Source organism: Heloderma suspectum, chromosome 7, assembly GCF_057233095.1.
Source record: "Heloderma suspectum isolate Gila_16-S chromosome 7, 16-S_ref, whole genome shotgun sequence".
Lineage (NCBI taxonomy): Eukaryota > Metazoa > Chordata > Lepidosauria > Squamata > Helodermatidae > Heloderma > Heloderma suspectum.
Window position 1 is genome coordinate 19,629,418 of NC_139464.1, and position 16,982 is coordinate 19,646,399.

The following is a 16,982-nucleotide window of genomic DNA, read 5'->3' on the forward strand; positions in this document are numbered from 1 at the left end:
TGTTCAAAAGGAATAGGAGGAACAGAAAGGGGGTTGGGGTTGCAATGTATGTGAAAAATACATATCTCTGCACAGAAATACAGGAGGATGAGCTTGGTAGCCCCATCGAGAGCATCTGGATCAAAATAAATGGAGCAAAGAATAAAAAGAACCTGGTGGTCGGAGTCTACTACCGGCCACCCAACCAAGGAGAAGACGAGGATGAAACTTTTGAAACACAAATAGCCAATGTTTTAAGGAAGCATGATGTAGTAGTAATGGGGGACTTCAATTTCCCCGATATTTGTTGGGAGACAAATTCTGCAAAACATGGCCCCTCCAGGAAATTCCTGACTTCTGTGGCGGATAATTTCCTCCTACAGAAAGTGGAGGAAGGAACTAGAGGATTGGCAGTCCTTGTCCTGATCCTAACCAACAGAGACGACTTAGTGGATAAAGTAGCAGTTACAGGAACTCTGGGGGAAAGCAACCATGTTGTACTTGAGTTCTTGGTTCTAAGGGAAGCAAAAGCCGAGTGTAGTCAAACGCGTACCCTGGATTTTAGTAGGGTTGGCGGAGAATTTCTCCCCGAAACTTCGGGGGGCCGAGCGCCAACGTGTTCGGCCCCTCGAACAAGTTTCGGGGAGAAATTCTCCGCACCCCCCCTCCCCCACCCCCCCCCGGGATGGGACTTACCTTTCCCGAATGTCCCTCCCGGCGGCGGGTCCTGGCGGCGGGTCCTTGGGTCTTCGTCAGGGGCGGGGGCGGCAGCCGATCTTTCGACCGGCTGCCGCCGCCATTCCAATAAAACTAAAAAAAAAAAAACACCCCCGTGATAGCCTACGTGACGATTAACGTAGCCTATCATGGCTATTTGCGTTGCCCTTATTTTCGCCGTAGCCTACGTAAACAGTTACGTAGACTACAGCGACTAAATAAGGAACGCGAATGGCGGCTCCCTATGGGGGCCGCCATTAGCGTACGCGCTTTTTTTTTTTTTTTAAAGTCACCCGTGATAGGCTACGTGACGACTGACGTAGCCTATCACAGCTGACTTTGCAGACCTAGCCGTGATAGGCTACATTAATCGTCACGTAGCCTATCACGGGGCGTTTTTGTTTTTTTTAAAACTTTCGCGTTCGCAGCCAGATGAGGCGGGAAGCCTCCTCCCCGGCCTGAATTTCGGCCGGGGCAAGGCGGGAAGCCTCCCCCCCGGCCTGAACTTCGCGGGGGGAGCCGCGAAGCGCCTCCCCCCCACCGCGAACGTCCTTCGAGGACAGTTAAGGGACTTTCGTCCACCCCTAAATGGAACCAATTCCCTAGGGAGGTGGTGGGCTCTCCCACACTGAAGGCATTCAAGACAAGGCTGGACAGCCATCTGTCTGGGATGCTCTGACTTGGATTCCTGCATTGTGAAGGGGGTTGGACTCGATGGCCTTGTAGGCCCCTTCCAACGCTACTATTCTATGATTCTATGACACATTGGATGTGTCATATGTGCCACTCTGCTCTCCCTGCCCCGGAACACCCTCTGGAACACCCCTTTTCGGCCACTCTGCACTCCTCTTGAAAGCGCAGAGGATGGGGCTGTTCCACGCTGCCTCCGAAGCAGTGCAGAAGTGGGGGCAAGTCAGTTCTCCAGGAACCAACCTCAGAGCATGGGCTCCGAGGTTATTTCCCAGATAGCAGCATATCCTTTGGCTGTGTAGCTGCTATCTAGCGGCTCTTAGGGATTGCTTCCTAAGAATCTTACCTTTGGAATCCACTGTGGAGTGACCCCCCTCGGGCGGCATGGAGTCCGTGGACTTCCAGATTTTTTAAAAATTTTCCTGAAATGTACACATATTTATTCGTAGGAAAATCCACACATTTCTGCTGAGGAAAAGTTGAATGGAATGGAGGACAATACGCTAAATACTGAGGTAAATTAGGTAAATTCTTACGAAACCTCTCATGTAATTATTTGAGTATTTTTCCACACAACGAAAAAAATATTTGTGTCCCTCTGTGAGTGGATGATGGAACAAAAGGTGCCTGACAATCTGTGAAACACAGATGGAGCAGATATTACACAGTAGGGGCATCATTAGGAGAGCCCACCTTGGCACAGGTCCCAGATCTTTTTTGAGCTGTTCCCCAGATCTTTTGAACTGTCCTAATTGCCATTATTTTTTACATTTTCCCATTGACTTGCATTGGAAAACAGAAATGGCCATAAATTTTTTCTTTTACATGATAAATACATGACATTTGGAGACCTGACAGCTCCTATATAGATAACTGAATCTGCCAAATTTCAGACAGGCCTGGTGGCTTTTGTTCTGGCCACAGGTAAAATTTGTTTTTTTCAAGAAAATGTGTCAAAGCAAAGAGCTATAATTTTTTTGTTCTTCCACATAAACACATGGAATTTGGGAATCTGGCAGCTCCCATGGAGCTGATTGAACCTGCCCCTTTTCAGGCAGTTAGGTGCAGTGGCTTTTATGCTAGTCACAGGTAAAATTTGCTATTTTCAAGAAAATCTGTCAAAGCAAAGAGCTATTTTTTTTGTGTGTGCTTCCACATACATGCATGGAATTTGGGGAACTGGCAGCCCCCACAGATCTGACTGAACCTGCCAAATTTCAGACAGTTAGGTCCAGTGGCTTTTGTGCTAGCCATGTGTAAAGTTTCCTTTTTTCAAAGACTAAAACAAAAAGTAAAAACTGCCAAGCTACACAGGGGATTAGAAATCCTAATCAGAAGGTATTTAAGGTGACCATTAGGAGGTCACTATCCCTAATCTCTGGTGTAGGGTTTTTTTTCCTTTTTTTTTTTTTTTTTGAGGTGCAAAAAACCTCTCTCCCCCTGCTTTTCTGCTCTTACATGCCCACTGTTGGGAGCTTGCTTGCAATGCAATTCTGAAGAAGGAGAAGGAAGGGAAGAAAGAGCTTCATGTGAAATACTGGTATTTTTCGCACAGCACCTGATTTACTGCCCCAAAGTGGAACCTTTGGCTTCTGCAGGAGTTCAGTAGCTTCAGTACTGCAAAGGATCCAGTCAGCCTCCACAAACTTCTTTCCCCCCCTCCACTTTAATTTCTCCTAAATAGCTGTAGGACTCAAATTATTTCACAAGGAGGGTTAGGACAATCATGATTGAGAAACTGCGAAGGCTTTTTAGTGGTGAAAGAAAAGCATTCTGCGTATGCTCAGAGGCACTCTCTATTTGAGAACATAAGAAAAGCCATGTTGCATCAGACCAAGGTCTATCTAGCATTCTGTTCACACAGTGGCCAATCAGATGCCCATGGGAAACCCACAAGTAGAACATGAGTGCAATAGCACCTTCCCACCCACGTTCCCCTGCTGCTAATATTGGTGAAATGTAAATAAATTCTAGTTATTCTAAATTTGCATGTATATTTATCCTTCAGAAACTTTGCGGGTTTCTTGCCTGGGAGTCACCTCTAATGACCTATGCATTTTCATACAAATTTACCCAAAAAACTATTGGGGAAGGGGTGAAGGGAAAGCAAATCACTCCCTCCCCAAACTGGAGAACTCCCCTTCCACATGAACTGCTGCACTTATCCTTCTGAAACTTTGCTGGTTTCTTACATAGGGACAACTCTAGGCTGTCTGCAAATTTCAGAACAATGGTCCACAGGAAACATAGGGAGATAAGTATGTCCTCTTTTGGAGACCTCAAGGCCACCCTTGAACAAAACCCCTTATGGCTAGCATTCTGAAATTTGGCAGACATGATTTCCTCTGATGGGGCAATGAATCATGAAAGTTTTATCCAATTCTTCCAAGGAATAAAAATGCTATTGGCAGTTCCCTTTAAAAGAAAATCAAAATATAAATCCTGCACCTATTTTTCTGACATTTGGACAGGTGTAATCCCCTTCTAGGGTGCTACTATGCCTGAAATTATCATCCAGTTCTGACCAAGAGAAAAAGTTACAGTTTAAAAAAAAAATCCAGTGGTAGTCAACAGGAAGCATAAAGATTCATTTTTCCAAACACTGACTTGGGTTTGGTGCTGAGCTGAAGTGGTCTGACTACAAATTGGCCTGAGCAGAAGTGGGATGTTTTCCAAAATGCTGAATCAGGGTGTGAGTTGAAGTGGAGTGAGGGGGGGGGTCAGTGCACACTTCTTATGTATGTATGTAATCTATACACACATGCAAGCACACCACGCACACACCACACACACGCACCACACACACGCACGCACACACACATATCTATTAGAGGTGCACTTAGACTCGAATATATTAGAAAGAAAGAAAGAAAGAAAGAAAGAAAGAAAGAAAGATGCAAATTTGTGTTATAGGCCTGTGTGCCCTGGATCTTTTAAGAACCTAGCAACGCCCCTGTTACACAGTCCGTACATCCCTAGTTGTAATGGATTTTCCATGCAGGCCGAATTGGGCTTGCAGGAAATAGGAGCAAAGGACTGATGTGGGAGGATTTATGACAGGGGTGTTAAATCTTTTCAGCCTGAGGTTCAAATTCCATTTTGGAGATGATGTTGGGGGCAGCATTCCAGTGGTGGGGCTAAAACACCAATGATACCAGCATATTGTAGCTTAAAGCTCTTTCTCCCGGTAACTAGCCCTTAGGAGACGCATTTAGAATGGGGGGAAAACTGCACAAACCCTGGGAAACCACCAAGCAGTTGGTAGCTGAGGGAAAGGGGTGTGAGGGCAGGGGAAGGGGCCATGGCCTTCAGAGGGCTGGACTGGGGGCTCTTCCAGATGGGGCTTTTAAGGAGCAATTGGCTTGCCTTCTTTACAGAAGCATTTCACCCTCCCTCAAAGCCTACACCTTCTTCTCTCTACTCCTGCTATTTAAGGAAATAGTTCTTTGCTTTATCCCCCCACCCCAACACACACACATGCACGCACATGCACATGCACACACACTCACACACACACACACACACATGCAGGGGAACAAAATACCAGCTCCATTCCCATTGTTGGCTCAGCCCTCTTGAGGAAATATTTTAGAGAGCAGAAAGAGGAGGTGAGGCAGTGCGGGCAGGCAAGTGAAATGGAGAAGAAGGAGGTGGCGGGTTGCAGCCAAGGAGGAGGGGGGAAATGGGTTCCCGCTTCCATCTATGGGGGGAATTTCCCCCACCACCTTGCCACCGCATCCTCTTTCCACTCTTCAGAATGTCTCCTTTGGAGAACAGCACCAACAATGGGTGAGGAGCTGGTGCTCAGCTCTGCCCTGCAACAGCTGCCTGAAATGGTGGCAGGTGAGGGGCAGGTATGAAGTGGAGCCAAGTGCTGACTCAGCTCCCAAGATGAGCCTCAACTTTTTAAAACACCATTTTAAACATTGATTAGGAAGCCACAGCAGTGAACCTCTGATCTTCCGGAGTTGTGCAATTCCAGAGGAAGAAAAACAAAACAAAACTCTGCATATATATATATATTCCCCTACACCTAATAGCCTGTGTGTGTGTGTGTGTGTGTGTGTGTGTGAGAGAGAGAGAGAGAGAGAGAGAGAGAGAGTTTTGGAGGACTGCGGGAGAGAGGAGGGATAAAGCAAATAACTATTTGCTGCAGAAGCGGCAGCAGTTGTGGAGAGAGAGGAGAAAGTGAGATCAGCTTTAAGGGAGGGAGAAGCTCACCTGCAAAAAAGGCAAGCCAATAGTACCTTAATAGCCCCATCTGGAAGAGCCCTCAATCAGCCCTGCTTTAGTCTATGGGAGAATTTGCACAAATTGGGAAATTTCCACCAATTTGGAAATTTGCACAAATTTCCCCCATAAGCTGTTCCCTCCCTCAAAGAAAGTCTCCACAAAAACAGTGAGGTGAGGGAGAGCAGCCTATGTGCGAAATTTGCACAACTTGTACAGGGACAGTTGTGCAAATCGAACATGAGCACATAGAATCATAGACTCATAGAATAGTAGGGTTGGAAGGGGCCTATAAAACCATCAAGTCTAACCCCCTGCTCAATGCTGGAACCCAAGTCAAAGCATCCCTGACAAATGGCTGTCCAGCCCATGTTTGGCAATTTGAGAACATTTTCAGTAGACATGTGTTTGCGCTCACGTTTGGGGTTGCAAAGAGGGCAGGCTTGCATGTTTTGTGAGCAAAAGCAAAATTCTTGCACATCCTTAATCTCTGCATCCTTATAATAATTCTGAGTTTGGTTCTGTTATCTGCATCTCCACTATGTCTTCAAACCCCTTCATACAAGTCTCATCCTCTGGGGAGAAAAAAAATAAAGAGAGAGAGGAAGAAGCAGTTTTTAATATTCACCTACCTACCTACCCTCACTGGAGTGTTGAAGGATTTAATTAGTGACTGTTTTTTGTAAAGCACTTTGAAGAGGAAAAGTGCCCTATTAGTGCTAAGTAGTAGTATATGATGATTATTCAAAATTACTCTTCCAACACTGGGTTTAGTGCTCTCTGTTATCTCCCCAAACATTCATATTCCACAGCAATACTTCCTGAGGGATTAGAACATTTAATTGTTAGCACATCATTTCAGTTAGCGTAAGATCTTCATTCTGGTGTGCTTCATGCAACAAAATTTAATTTTATAGGTTACCATTGGTGTAATTAATTGCCAGTGCATAATAGGTGATGTTGTAAAGTTTAAAAGGATAAGAGTAATAAGTGGTGACACCAGGAGAGGAGTACAGACTAGGTAGATGATCTTAATCTAAGGATTTTCTTTTCCCCACATGTGATGCATTTTTGTGTGTGGATTCCCTGACTGTGTAAAACTAAAACCTGCATAGAATACAACATACATTCCATTTCGAAATGGCTGTCTTCGGCATCTGTCACATATCAGTAGGGCTGTACCAAATTTTTGCAGTCAAACGTTTTAGATGTGAAAGGGGGGCCTTGGGGGAGGGAACAACATGCTTTTCCCAACCCCCCCAATAAGTTTCCTGTTTTTGTGCCCATTCACTTACCACATACTGCCACTCTGGGCAACTCTTTCAACACCTTTCCCCCCCCCCTTTCATGGAGGCTTCTTCTTCCTCACAATGGGATCCCAGCCAATCAGGGATCATGTTGTGATTGTGCTGAGGACATAATGCTAAATTGCCCATCAGATGTGGCACTGTGACATAACTGAGGGCAAATGCAGCCAATTAAGAGTGAAGGCAAGCCTTCCAGTGTTGCGTTGTCCTCACTCTGGATCAGCAAAGTGCAAGGAGGACACATGTTGAATGTTCAATAGGGAAGGCAGCCCTATTGACCTATTACAGCCACTGGCATCCTAGTATACAGGAGACAATGTTGTGGGTGTTCCCCCCCCCCATCATGCATGGAAAGATGGCAACAAAAACTGGTCATCTGTTTAGGCTCAGCCCTACGATGATGATGATGATGATGATAATAATAATAATAATAATATTAATATTCATTCATGCCCACAAATGACACAAGAGCGATCCCAATTCTTTTTAGTTTCATCTGCAAAAAATGAATGGATTTCCAGAGACTTGAGAGCCTCTGATAAAGTTAGATTCAGTTTATTTCAGTTTAGAATGTCCTTGTCTATGTTTTGGTTTCTCTTTTTTTTATCAAGTTCTTTCCATCCTGTATATGAAGGAAACTGCATTTTTTAAAATAAATTCTTATCAAAAACAAACTGAAAAGCATTTGTTTACCCATCTTTACTCTGATCCAAGAGATAGCATGTAGCCATAGTTATTGAAAGCCTCATCCTCTGTAAACTTGTCTAATCCCCTTTTAAAGCCATCCAAATTAATGACCATCATGACATCTTGTGGAAGAAAATTCCATAACTTAACTATGTGCTGTGTGAAGAAGGTCCTTTTGTCTGTCCTGAATCAGACTGTGACCATTCCGCTTCATGGGATGTCCCTGGTTTCTAGTATTATGAGAGGGGGAGGAAAAAAATCACACTTGCATTATTTAGCCAGCCATGAGTTGTTGTTGGGTGGGTGGGTGTCTTCTTGGCCATCACTTGACATTATTGCCCCAAGACATATAAACAAAAGGTTACAATTTTATTTTGTCATGACTCATGAGCAGCTCTGAAGCTGATCTCCCCCACAAAAAAAGTTTAGAAAAATGTACCAGAAGTATAATTTGAATTCTGAGAAGAGTTGACACATTTTGAATATGGCAGAAATTTCATTTCAACTTTAGCAAGGGAGAACTTGTAATGTCCTTCTCTGTAGGTAACGTCATTATGTCACCTTCTCAGTACCCCTGGTTCATTACATATAGGTGGAACCATGAGATGTGTTCCTGGAAATCAGAGCCATGGGGTGCCTGCAATATGCCTTCCATGGGGTCCCTCCTATGTGGGAGACACTCCAGCTGTGGACTCGTCTGGTGACAACAGTAGGCAGTTCTGAGCCTCCATTTTAAATTCCCAGCAAAGCCCAGAAGTGGGCACCACACCAGGCACTATGGGGTAGTGTGCAAAATTTAAAATGGAGGATCAAAGCCTGCCATGGGGACCCAGAGCAAGTACCAGTGGGCTGTGACCCAGTGTCAAACCCCAAAGCTGTTGGGGTTTGACACTGGGCCTAGGCACCTCTCAAGCTCTCACTGAGAGTGGGACATTTGGCCTACAAACTGTAACACAGAGATGGGCAAGATCTGGGGCTCTGAGGGCCAATTTTCCCATCTTGGAACCCATCATGGGGTTGCCCCCATCACAACACCAAATTTGCCACCAAAATTCAGTGGTGTGTTGGCACAGCAGCAAAAAAGAGTTGTTTTCTCCTGTTTTGCTGCCACGCCACCACACCACTCAATTGCACCAGCAGCCCTCAGCTTCTTTTCCCTGAACACAAGGGGAAAACAGCATTTTGTGGCTGCCTCACCACCAAATTTCAGTGGCAAATTGGGCAGCGGCAGTGGGGTGGTGGGAGTGGGAGGCTGCAAAAAAAGGTCAGGGTGGCTGTCCTTGTCCTCCATTCTTCTCCATCATCTGCACAGTTGGTGGAGAGGAGCAACAGTGTTGAAGCCCTATGCACCTGTTCAGGTATGTCATCCTGTACTGTGTATCCGATTCCCAGAACAGTCACTAGGCAGACGTTCACTGACTGTACTTCGCAGTCTCCTCTATCTGTTCCGACTGTCACGGGCAGAAATCCAGGTGGATGTGTAAATTGAATGTAACATATTTTATGAATACTTAAAAAGCATAATCACATCTTTTTATGGGTCTTCTGCTAGCTTAAGTCACATTAAAATCCCCCCTTATAAATGTGCAGAGCAGGGAAAATGCTGCTAACATGTCACAATAAACTAACTAACTGAAACCCTCCAGAAAAAAAGAAAAAGAAGAAGTAAGTAACATTTGCCTTCTCCGAGGAAGTTTATGAGAGTCGCTGTGTACCGGCAGCTGTAAAATAGTCATAAAATAAAATTGGAATTTATATCAAAATCGCTCTTAATACCTTTGGGGCTTTTTGCATCTCTGCATAGTTTACCCGGAGAGATTTAGCGGCTGAAGTTTATGCTAAGTGGCTGGAAGTTATAGCAGAGCTGTCAGTAATATTACCTTTTGGGGAGGTTCCTTTGCCTATACATCAGTCTATTTATTTTTTTCAGTTACTAAGCAATATACCCGCTCAGAGAAGAGGCGAGAGCACAATGCTCTTTGCAATAACTAGATAGTTTGTGGTGATTAACTTGATCACAGATGATTCTGTTAATAATTGCAGTTTGGAGAATGGTTTCTTTCCCTGGGAGTCCTCAACACATTTGGAGGCCTGCTAGCCAGTTGTGGACACTGCTGCACTGAGGCAAAAGTGCTGAGGAGAGAGTGACACATTTCCACCACTAATGCAACAATCTGCTACACCAGAACCACCTCCAAGCCATGGCTCAATTCAGCCATGTTGCTCCATGTGCACACTGAGGGGATATGGGGGATGTGAGATACAGAGGTTGTAGGGCAGGGGTAGATAGAGAGGCAGGCCCAACGGCTCCTTGTGCAAGAGACACTGCGTTGACTAAATGATTATAACAGCAGTGAAGCCAGGATTTTCTATGACAGAAGGATGTTTAGGGCTCTCAACTAGGGATGGATGGGCACCCCCCCATCCAGGTTCTCCAGGCACCGCCAAGCCCCCGCCCCCACTCATGCACCCCCAGACCTGTGCTCAACCCCCCTGCACTCGCGGAGCCATCCACACTCACCAGGGACTCATCTGCGAGCTCTGCAAGCACCATTTTGAGATAAAAAGGTGATGGTGAAATATGTGCGCATCAAGACTTCCACAAAATGGCGCCATGAATGGCCCATATATGCAACATTACAGGCATAAATGGCCCATCCATGCCTGAAATTTTGCATATATAGGCCATTCATGGCACCATTTTGAGGAAGTCTAGACATGTGCATACTTTGCTAACACCGTTTTTGCTCAAAATGGCATTTGTGACATTCGTAGATGGGTCCCTGGTGAGTGCAGGTGGCTCAGTGAGCAGGGAGTGTGTGTGAGCAGGGGTGGGGGCTTGGTAAGCATGGCTCGGGGGCACAGGTGGGGGGGAGTCCACCAGACTCCCGGCCCAAATTGGTCAGCCACACCATCTCTACTCTTAATTAAGCCAGGAATGGGGCAGATTATTATGGCAGAGACAGTTCCAGCCACATTGGAGGCAAAAGACAGAGGTGGAGCAAATGAAGGCTAACAGAGCTGTACAGCCAGCATGATGCAGTCTCCAGGTTACTCAGATGCAGGAGTAAGTCTCATCTGGAAGCCTTTACAGCAGGGGTGGAACATTTCTGGGGGTCAAGGCCCCCCTGGACCCCACTCGGGGCTGCACTCCTGCCCGCCACCAAATCTGCCACTGAAATTCTGGTCGTGGTGGCAAGATGCAATGATGCTGCTTGAAAATAAGTTGTACGGGGAATGCGATCCTTGTTGGGAAGCAAAATTGCCTCCCCAGGAGGCTGCCTGGAGTGCAATTTGAGAGAGAAAAAATGCTGCTTTTATGCCACCACCATGGCAAATTAAGCAGTAGTAGTGGTGGGGGGCAGCGGGGCCACACACAAGGCTAGGGGACTCATGCAGGCCACGTGTTGCCCACCCCTGCTTTATACAGTTCAGTAAGTGTCATGTGACCTGTTCTGGCCTACTGCTGTTAAGAGGACTCCTTCTTGCTCTGGCTGATCTCCAGGAAGCCAGTGTAGTCCTGCATCTTGGCATGACCACAGTGACCAGCACTGCATTCCACTTACAACCTTCACTACAGGCGAAGTGGTCCTGTACAACTGGGATGAGAAACATATGGGGCAGGCAGATCTCCTCCCTTCCATCCTGGAACCAGTCTAGAGATTATCTTCTGCAAGCGTTCTGTGCTCTGACATCTTCTCCTGAATTGCTGCAGTTTTTTAAGCTCTTCAAAAGGCACATCTGAACACGTATCCATCTAGGGCTGAGCCAAGATGCTCCGTCACAATTCACCATCTTGTTCACAGGTGGCAAATTGGGCTGGGTGGGTACATTCTGTCAGTTTTTGAAGGGGGGGATGATTTATTTTATTTTGGGAGCAGGGGGGAGGGAAGGGGGCTCTTAAGATTTTACCATGGTGGCAGAAGCAGGTCTTTTCATTATATTAGAAACAAAAATGATGCATGTAGCAGCTGCTGCTGCCTGATCACAGTTCAGTACACTGTGTGTACTCCATGGAGGGATGTCAGAGAATTCCACCGTGGACTCAAATGAGGCTGGATTCCAGAGAATCCCACCTCTGGATTCCGTGGCGGAATGGCACCACTTACCTCCAGCTCTGGAGGATTTTGTCCAGAGTGGCTCTCCAGGTCCCTATACAAGGCGATATGCTAATGGCGCCTGCCAGTAGCCTATCGCTGGGACAAATACAGATGCAAATGGCATATTGTATGCCATTTGCGGCTGTAAAGCACTGATTTCGACATAAATACAGCTGAAATGGCTGCAGTTAGGTCAAAGTCAGGGCTCTACAGCCACAAGTGGCATCCAATACATTATTTATGTCTGTATTTGTCCCAGTGATAGGCTAATGGCAGCTGCCATTAGCATATCACCTTATAGGGAGCTGGAGAGCTACTCCGTGGACTGCCCTGGATGTGGAGCAGCCCCAGAGGATTTCGAGGGGCCCTGAGCAGCACAGAGGGCCCCTCTACAAACCCCACTTGGACCAGAAGGTAGGGGATTCGTACATCACTAACTCCATGCCCATAGTGCAACATTTTGTGGTGAATGGACCTGAGGGCAGTGGTGTAGTAGAGGGGGTGACACAGGGGAGTGCAGAACCAGCGGCAGTATCCAAGAGGGCACTTATGCCCCATGCTGATCCTCTTGGACCCCCACCAAGTCTCTTGTGCAAGCAGTGGGTCCTGCCAATTCCTTTGCACAAGCGGAACCCACTGCTTGTGAAACAGAGATTAATGCTTCCCAGAGGAAGCCCCCAAATGATCAGACATTCTTGTTTCTGGATTGGGACAGGTCGGAGGAGCTCTGCTCCGCTGAGCAGCCCCATTCCAAAGATGAGTGTTTTCACTCATTTCCGATTGACCTCAGAAGTACTAAATCGCCATTCCAGCAGTGGTGGGAGGTGCTCGCAGATGGGAATTGGCAGGGTGCAGGAGAATCGGCAGGGGCATAAGTGCCCCCATTGGATACTGTCCCTGGACTTTTCTGAGCAGGAGCGATGACATCATTTCTATAAATATGTATAGGATTGCAGTCATACCCCATCCACATAATCTGAGATATTATTATTGGTTAGTTTGTTTTGCTTGCCTCTGTTTTCTTTGACAGAGCTTCTAACCAGAGTGTTAGCTTCCTCTGAGTATAAATAATAGGAAAGCAGGATATATCTGTCTGTCTGCCTGCCTGTCTGCCTGCCTGTCTATCTTTCTATTGCGTCTGTCTGTCTTCTGGAAGCATGACTAGGGATGGGGGAGAAATTAGTTCAGTTCACATTTTAATGTGAATTTACTTAGATATGCAGTTTAGAACCACTATGCGGACCGTAACTCAGTTATCCTTCGAAATTTGCACTTCTCCAAATTTTGCAAAGGAGTTCTCCCATTTTAAACAGCATAGGAAAATGCAAGGGAAAATAATGTTCAAAAAGCATTAAATTAGGAAAATCGCTTGCCAAAAAAACTGAATATTAAGCTAAAATGTATACAAAAATGCATGTACTGAGAAAAATGTGCACAAAAATGCCAATGAATTTTCATGTAAACTTTAAAAATGTTTAATCAGTGTTTGAGATAAATGGAATTTAAGAGTGGAGAAATGAGAAAATGAAAGAAACAAAAGCTGATAGATTCATTCAATTCCTAGACATGACTATGGGTTCTCTTTCAGAGTGTGGCTATGGAGGCTTTCATGATGACCTCCTGCATTTCAACATTTACCATCGCAGCGGAACAGGTCTGCGGATGTGACAGTACCATCTCTGTAGTCTCCCAGTGGCTCCTTAGGATGGCTGATAGGTGCTCTTTTCATCTCAAGTCAAAGTAATCTCCATTTGGTAATTACCATTCTCATTCAATTTGATAGAAAAGAACTTGCTTTTGAGAAGAAATTCAAAGGAGGAGAAATTCAGAGAAATTCTCATGGGTTGACTTTGGGGTTCTTGTGCTTACCTTACTTTTGAGGTGGCTGAGGAGAGTGCATGAGTGTCCTGTCTGTCATTGTACAATAATCTCTATGGTAGCCTGTAGCCTCCTTGGCTTCCCACACTTCAGTTAAAGCTGTCTTGAGGAAGACATCATGAGGCAATTCCTCCCATGGGGCTTTTTCAGCTCAGGACGTCCAGGTGGCCCAGGAGGCTGCAGAGCAATGGAAAGATGTGTAACAGAGAGGGAAACTCACACAGCACCCTGGCCACCTCCCAGTGATTAGGTAAGCTAAAAAATACCACGTAAGGAAATTCAAAACTCTGCCTCAGAAAGTGGAAGACTCAACACAGTTGATGTTGTTGCCAGCTACAGAAGCAGTGCAAGAAACCAAAAACCCTTTTAGGACAAAATAAAGAAGCTCTGCTACAACCTCGGCCAATAGTAAGCCCTATCTGTGAGAAACTGCTGGAGAATTTCTTCTCCCCTAGGGGAAATTCAGCGAAATCCCCCCCCCCATTTCGCTGTCCAAAAATAGGCTGGAGAATTTTGAGAGGCCATTTGTGCACAGCTCTAGATTCTAGGCTGCTTACCCCTAGGGTTGGCGGAGAATTTCTCCACGAATCTTCGGGAGGCCGAGTGCCGACGCATTCGGCCCCCCGAAAGTGTTGGGGAAATTCTCCGCCGGCCCCCCGCCCCCCCCGGGATGGGACTTACCTTCGGCGAATGTCCCTCTCGGCGGCGGGTCCCGGCGGTGGTTCGGCGGCGGTTCGGCAGACGTGGGGGTGGTGGCAGGTCTTCCGACCGGCTGCCGCTGCCGCCATTGCAAAAAAAAAAAGTAAAGTAAAAGAACACACACACACACCCGTGATAGGCTACGTAATGATTTACGTAGCCTATCATGGCTAGATTTCCAAAGTCAGCCATGATAGGCTACGTAAATTGTCACGTAGCCTATCACGGCTGACTTTGGGGGGAAAAAAAGTGCGTACGCAAATGGCGGCGGCCCATGGGGCGCTGCCATTTGCATTCCTTATTTTGGCACGTCTAGTCTACGTAATGATTTACGTAGACTACGGCGAAAATAAGGGCACCCTATTTGCGTTGCCCTTGTTTTCGCCGTAGTCTACGTAAATCTTTACGTAGACTAGACGTGCCAAAATAAGGAACGCAAATGGTGGTCCCCATGGGAGCTTCCATTTGCATGCGCGCTTTTTTTTTCAAAGTCACCCGTGATAGGCTACGTGACAATTTACATAGCCTATCATGGCTGACTTTGGAAATCTAGCCGTGATAGGCTACGTAAATCATTACGTAGCCTATCACGGGTGTGTGTGTGTGTGTTTTACTTTTTTTTTCGCGGCCGGGTAGACGGGGCGCTCCTACCCGGCCTGAATTTCGCCGGCGAGGAATGGGGCGCCTCCCCCCTGGCCTGAATTTCGGCTGGGCGAGGCAGGGCGCTTCCCCCCCCTCGCCTGAACTTCAGGGGGAGAAGCGAAGCGTCTCCCCCCCACCGCAAAGCAAGCTGCGGGACGAGGTAAGTCCCTTTCGTCCATCCCTACTTACCCCTGCTGCATGGCAGAGCTGACCCTAATAGGAACAGGTGGAGTATATGTATCAGCCTTGCACACCTAGATCATTCTTCCTGAACTATCCCATTCAAATCCAGAATCCATTCATATCAAACTGCAGTCATGCACAGAAGTGCTACTCCTTAGCGGTTTCAAATACTATAATGTACTTTAAACTGGGAGGAGTCTGACATTAATGACATGATTGTGAAAAGTCTGTAATCCTTTAAAACCACACACATACAGAATCCAGATGCTCCTGGTCTCTTTCTACCTATCATGGAATCAGTAGATTTCTGGGCTATCCATCTAATCCTCTATATGAATCCATTTAATTAAAAACAAAAGTGATATTTGAGGATGTGGAAAGGAGACCTGGAAGCAGGGATCTGTTCCAATGTCTGTCACTCTCCCCCATGCCTCAGCACCATGGAAAAATGTTTTTGTTTCTAATAAATTGAATATTTAAAAGTAAAACCCTTCCATGTTCATGACATTGAAGTGGACTTTGATTTCCCAGGGTTCCAAGAGCCCCTGTTGATTTTGGCTTGTCCCCAGCCCTTGTGCACTGGCCTATAATGGGGATAAAATGAGGTTTTATCAGCTCTGATTGATGGCTACTTGATTGTAATGGGATGCAAGCCAGCTGGGTAAATGCTGTTTATTAGTAGGAGAGTGCACCAGAAAAGGTTTATGTGTTGCTAGTGACTACATCCTCCCACACAGCATGCCATCTGGAGCTAGGCTTGAGACCAAACACTTAAAAACACACACACGCACGCACACACAGAGAGAACAAAGAATCATACATGTTGTGTGTGTTTTTCGAGTTTATATATGGCCTTTCTGCTCTGTCAGGAGACTCTCAGGTTGGGTCCACAATACACATGTAAAATAAAAGTAGCGTTCAGGCACACTACACAGTAAAAGCCATGAAGACAAACATGATGCCATCATCAACAGAAACAGCTGCAAACAAGGAGGAATGAGCAGCAGTCAGATAAAAACCACCCACACCCCTTAACCTTCTCAACCCATGGAATGAAAAGGTCTTTTACTGTCCTTGAGTAAGGCAGTCAGCAAGATGGGAAGAGAGCAGAAAGCTTCTTCCACTAAAGACATGTTACTGCTCCCCAGAGAATAAATGGATGGGTTTAAAATGTGTGCTGGGCCTGAAGCATCTTGGGCTGACTGCTTAATATTAAAACATGAGATGGTATTAAGGATGTTGGAGAAATGTGCCGTGAGTTCAAATGAGTTTGGATTTCTATGAATTTGATCTGCAGATTCTGCAGTGAACCATTTATTTCCAAGTTGCATGAATTCCGCAGACTTCCAGACTGTTTTTTTTTTGGTTTTTTTTAGCTTTGGGGGATTTGCGCAAATGCACATTAGTACAAGTGCACACTTGTGCAAATGCACATTAGCAGAAATGTGCATCTGCACAAATGCGCTTTTGTGAACTGGAACAAAATTATCATACATCCCTAAAAAAAAGTCTGATTCCATCAATGAGCAGAATGAAAGACGCCTGACAATTCTCAAAACACAGAAGGAAAAGGTTTAACAAAATCTGTGGATCCCTCAGTGGCATTTATCAGCCTTGGTGGCCCTGATGGATGACCTTTATCGAGAGAAGGACAGGGGAAGTGCAACCCTGTTAAATCTACTAAATTTCTCATTGGCTTTTGATACCATTGACCATGGTATCCTCCTGGATACACTCGGTGGGATGGGTATTCGAGGCACTGTGTTACAGTGGTTCCAGTCCTACCTATGGGGCTGATTTCAGAAAGTAACATTGGGTGACTATTCCTCGGCCCCCTGGCAATTGAGCTATGGGCTGCCACAGGGTATCA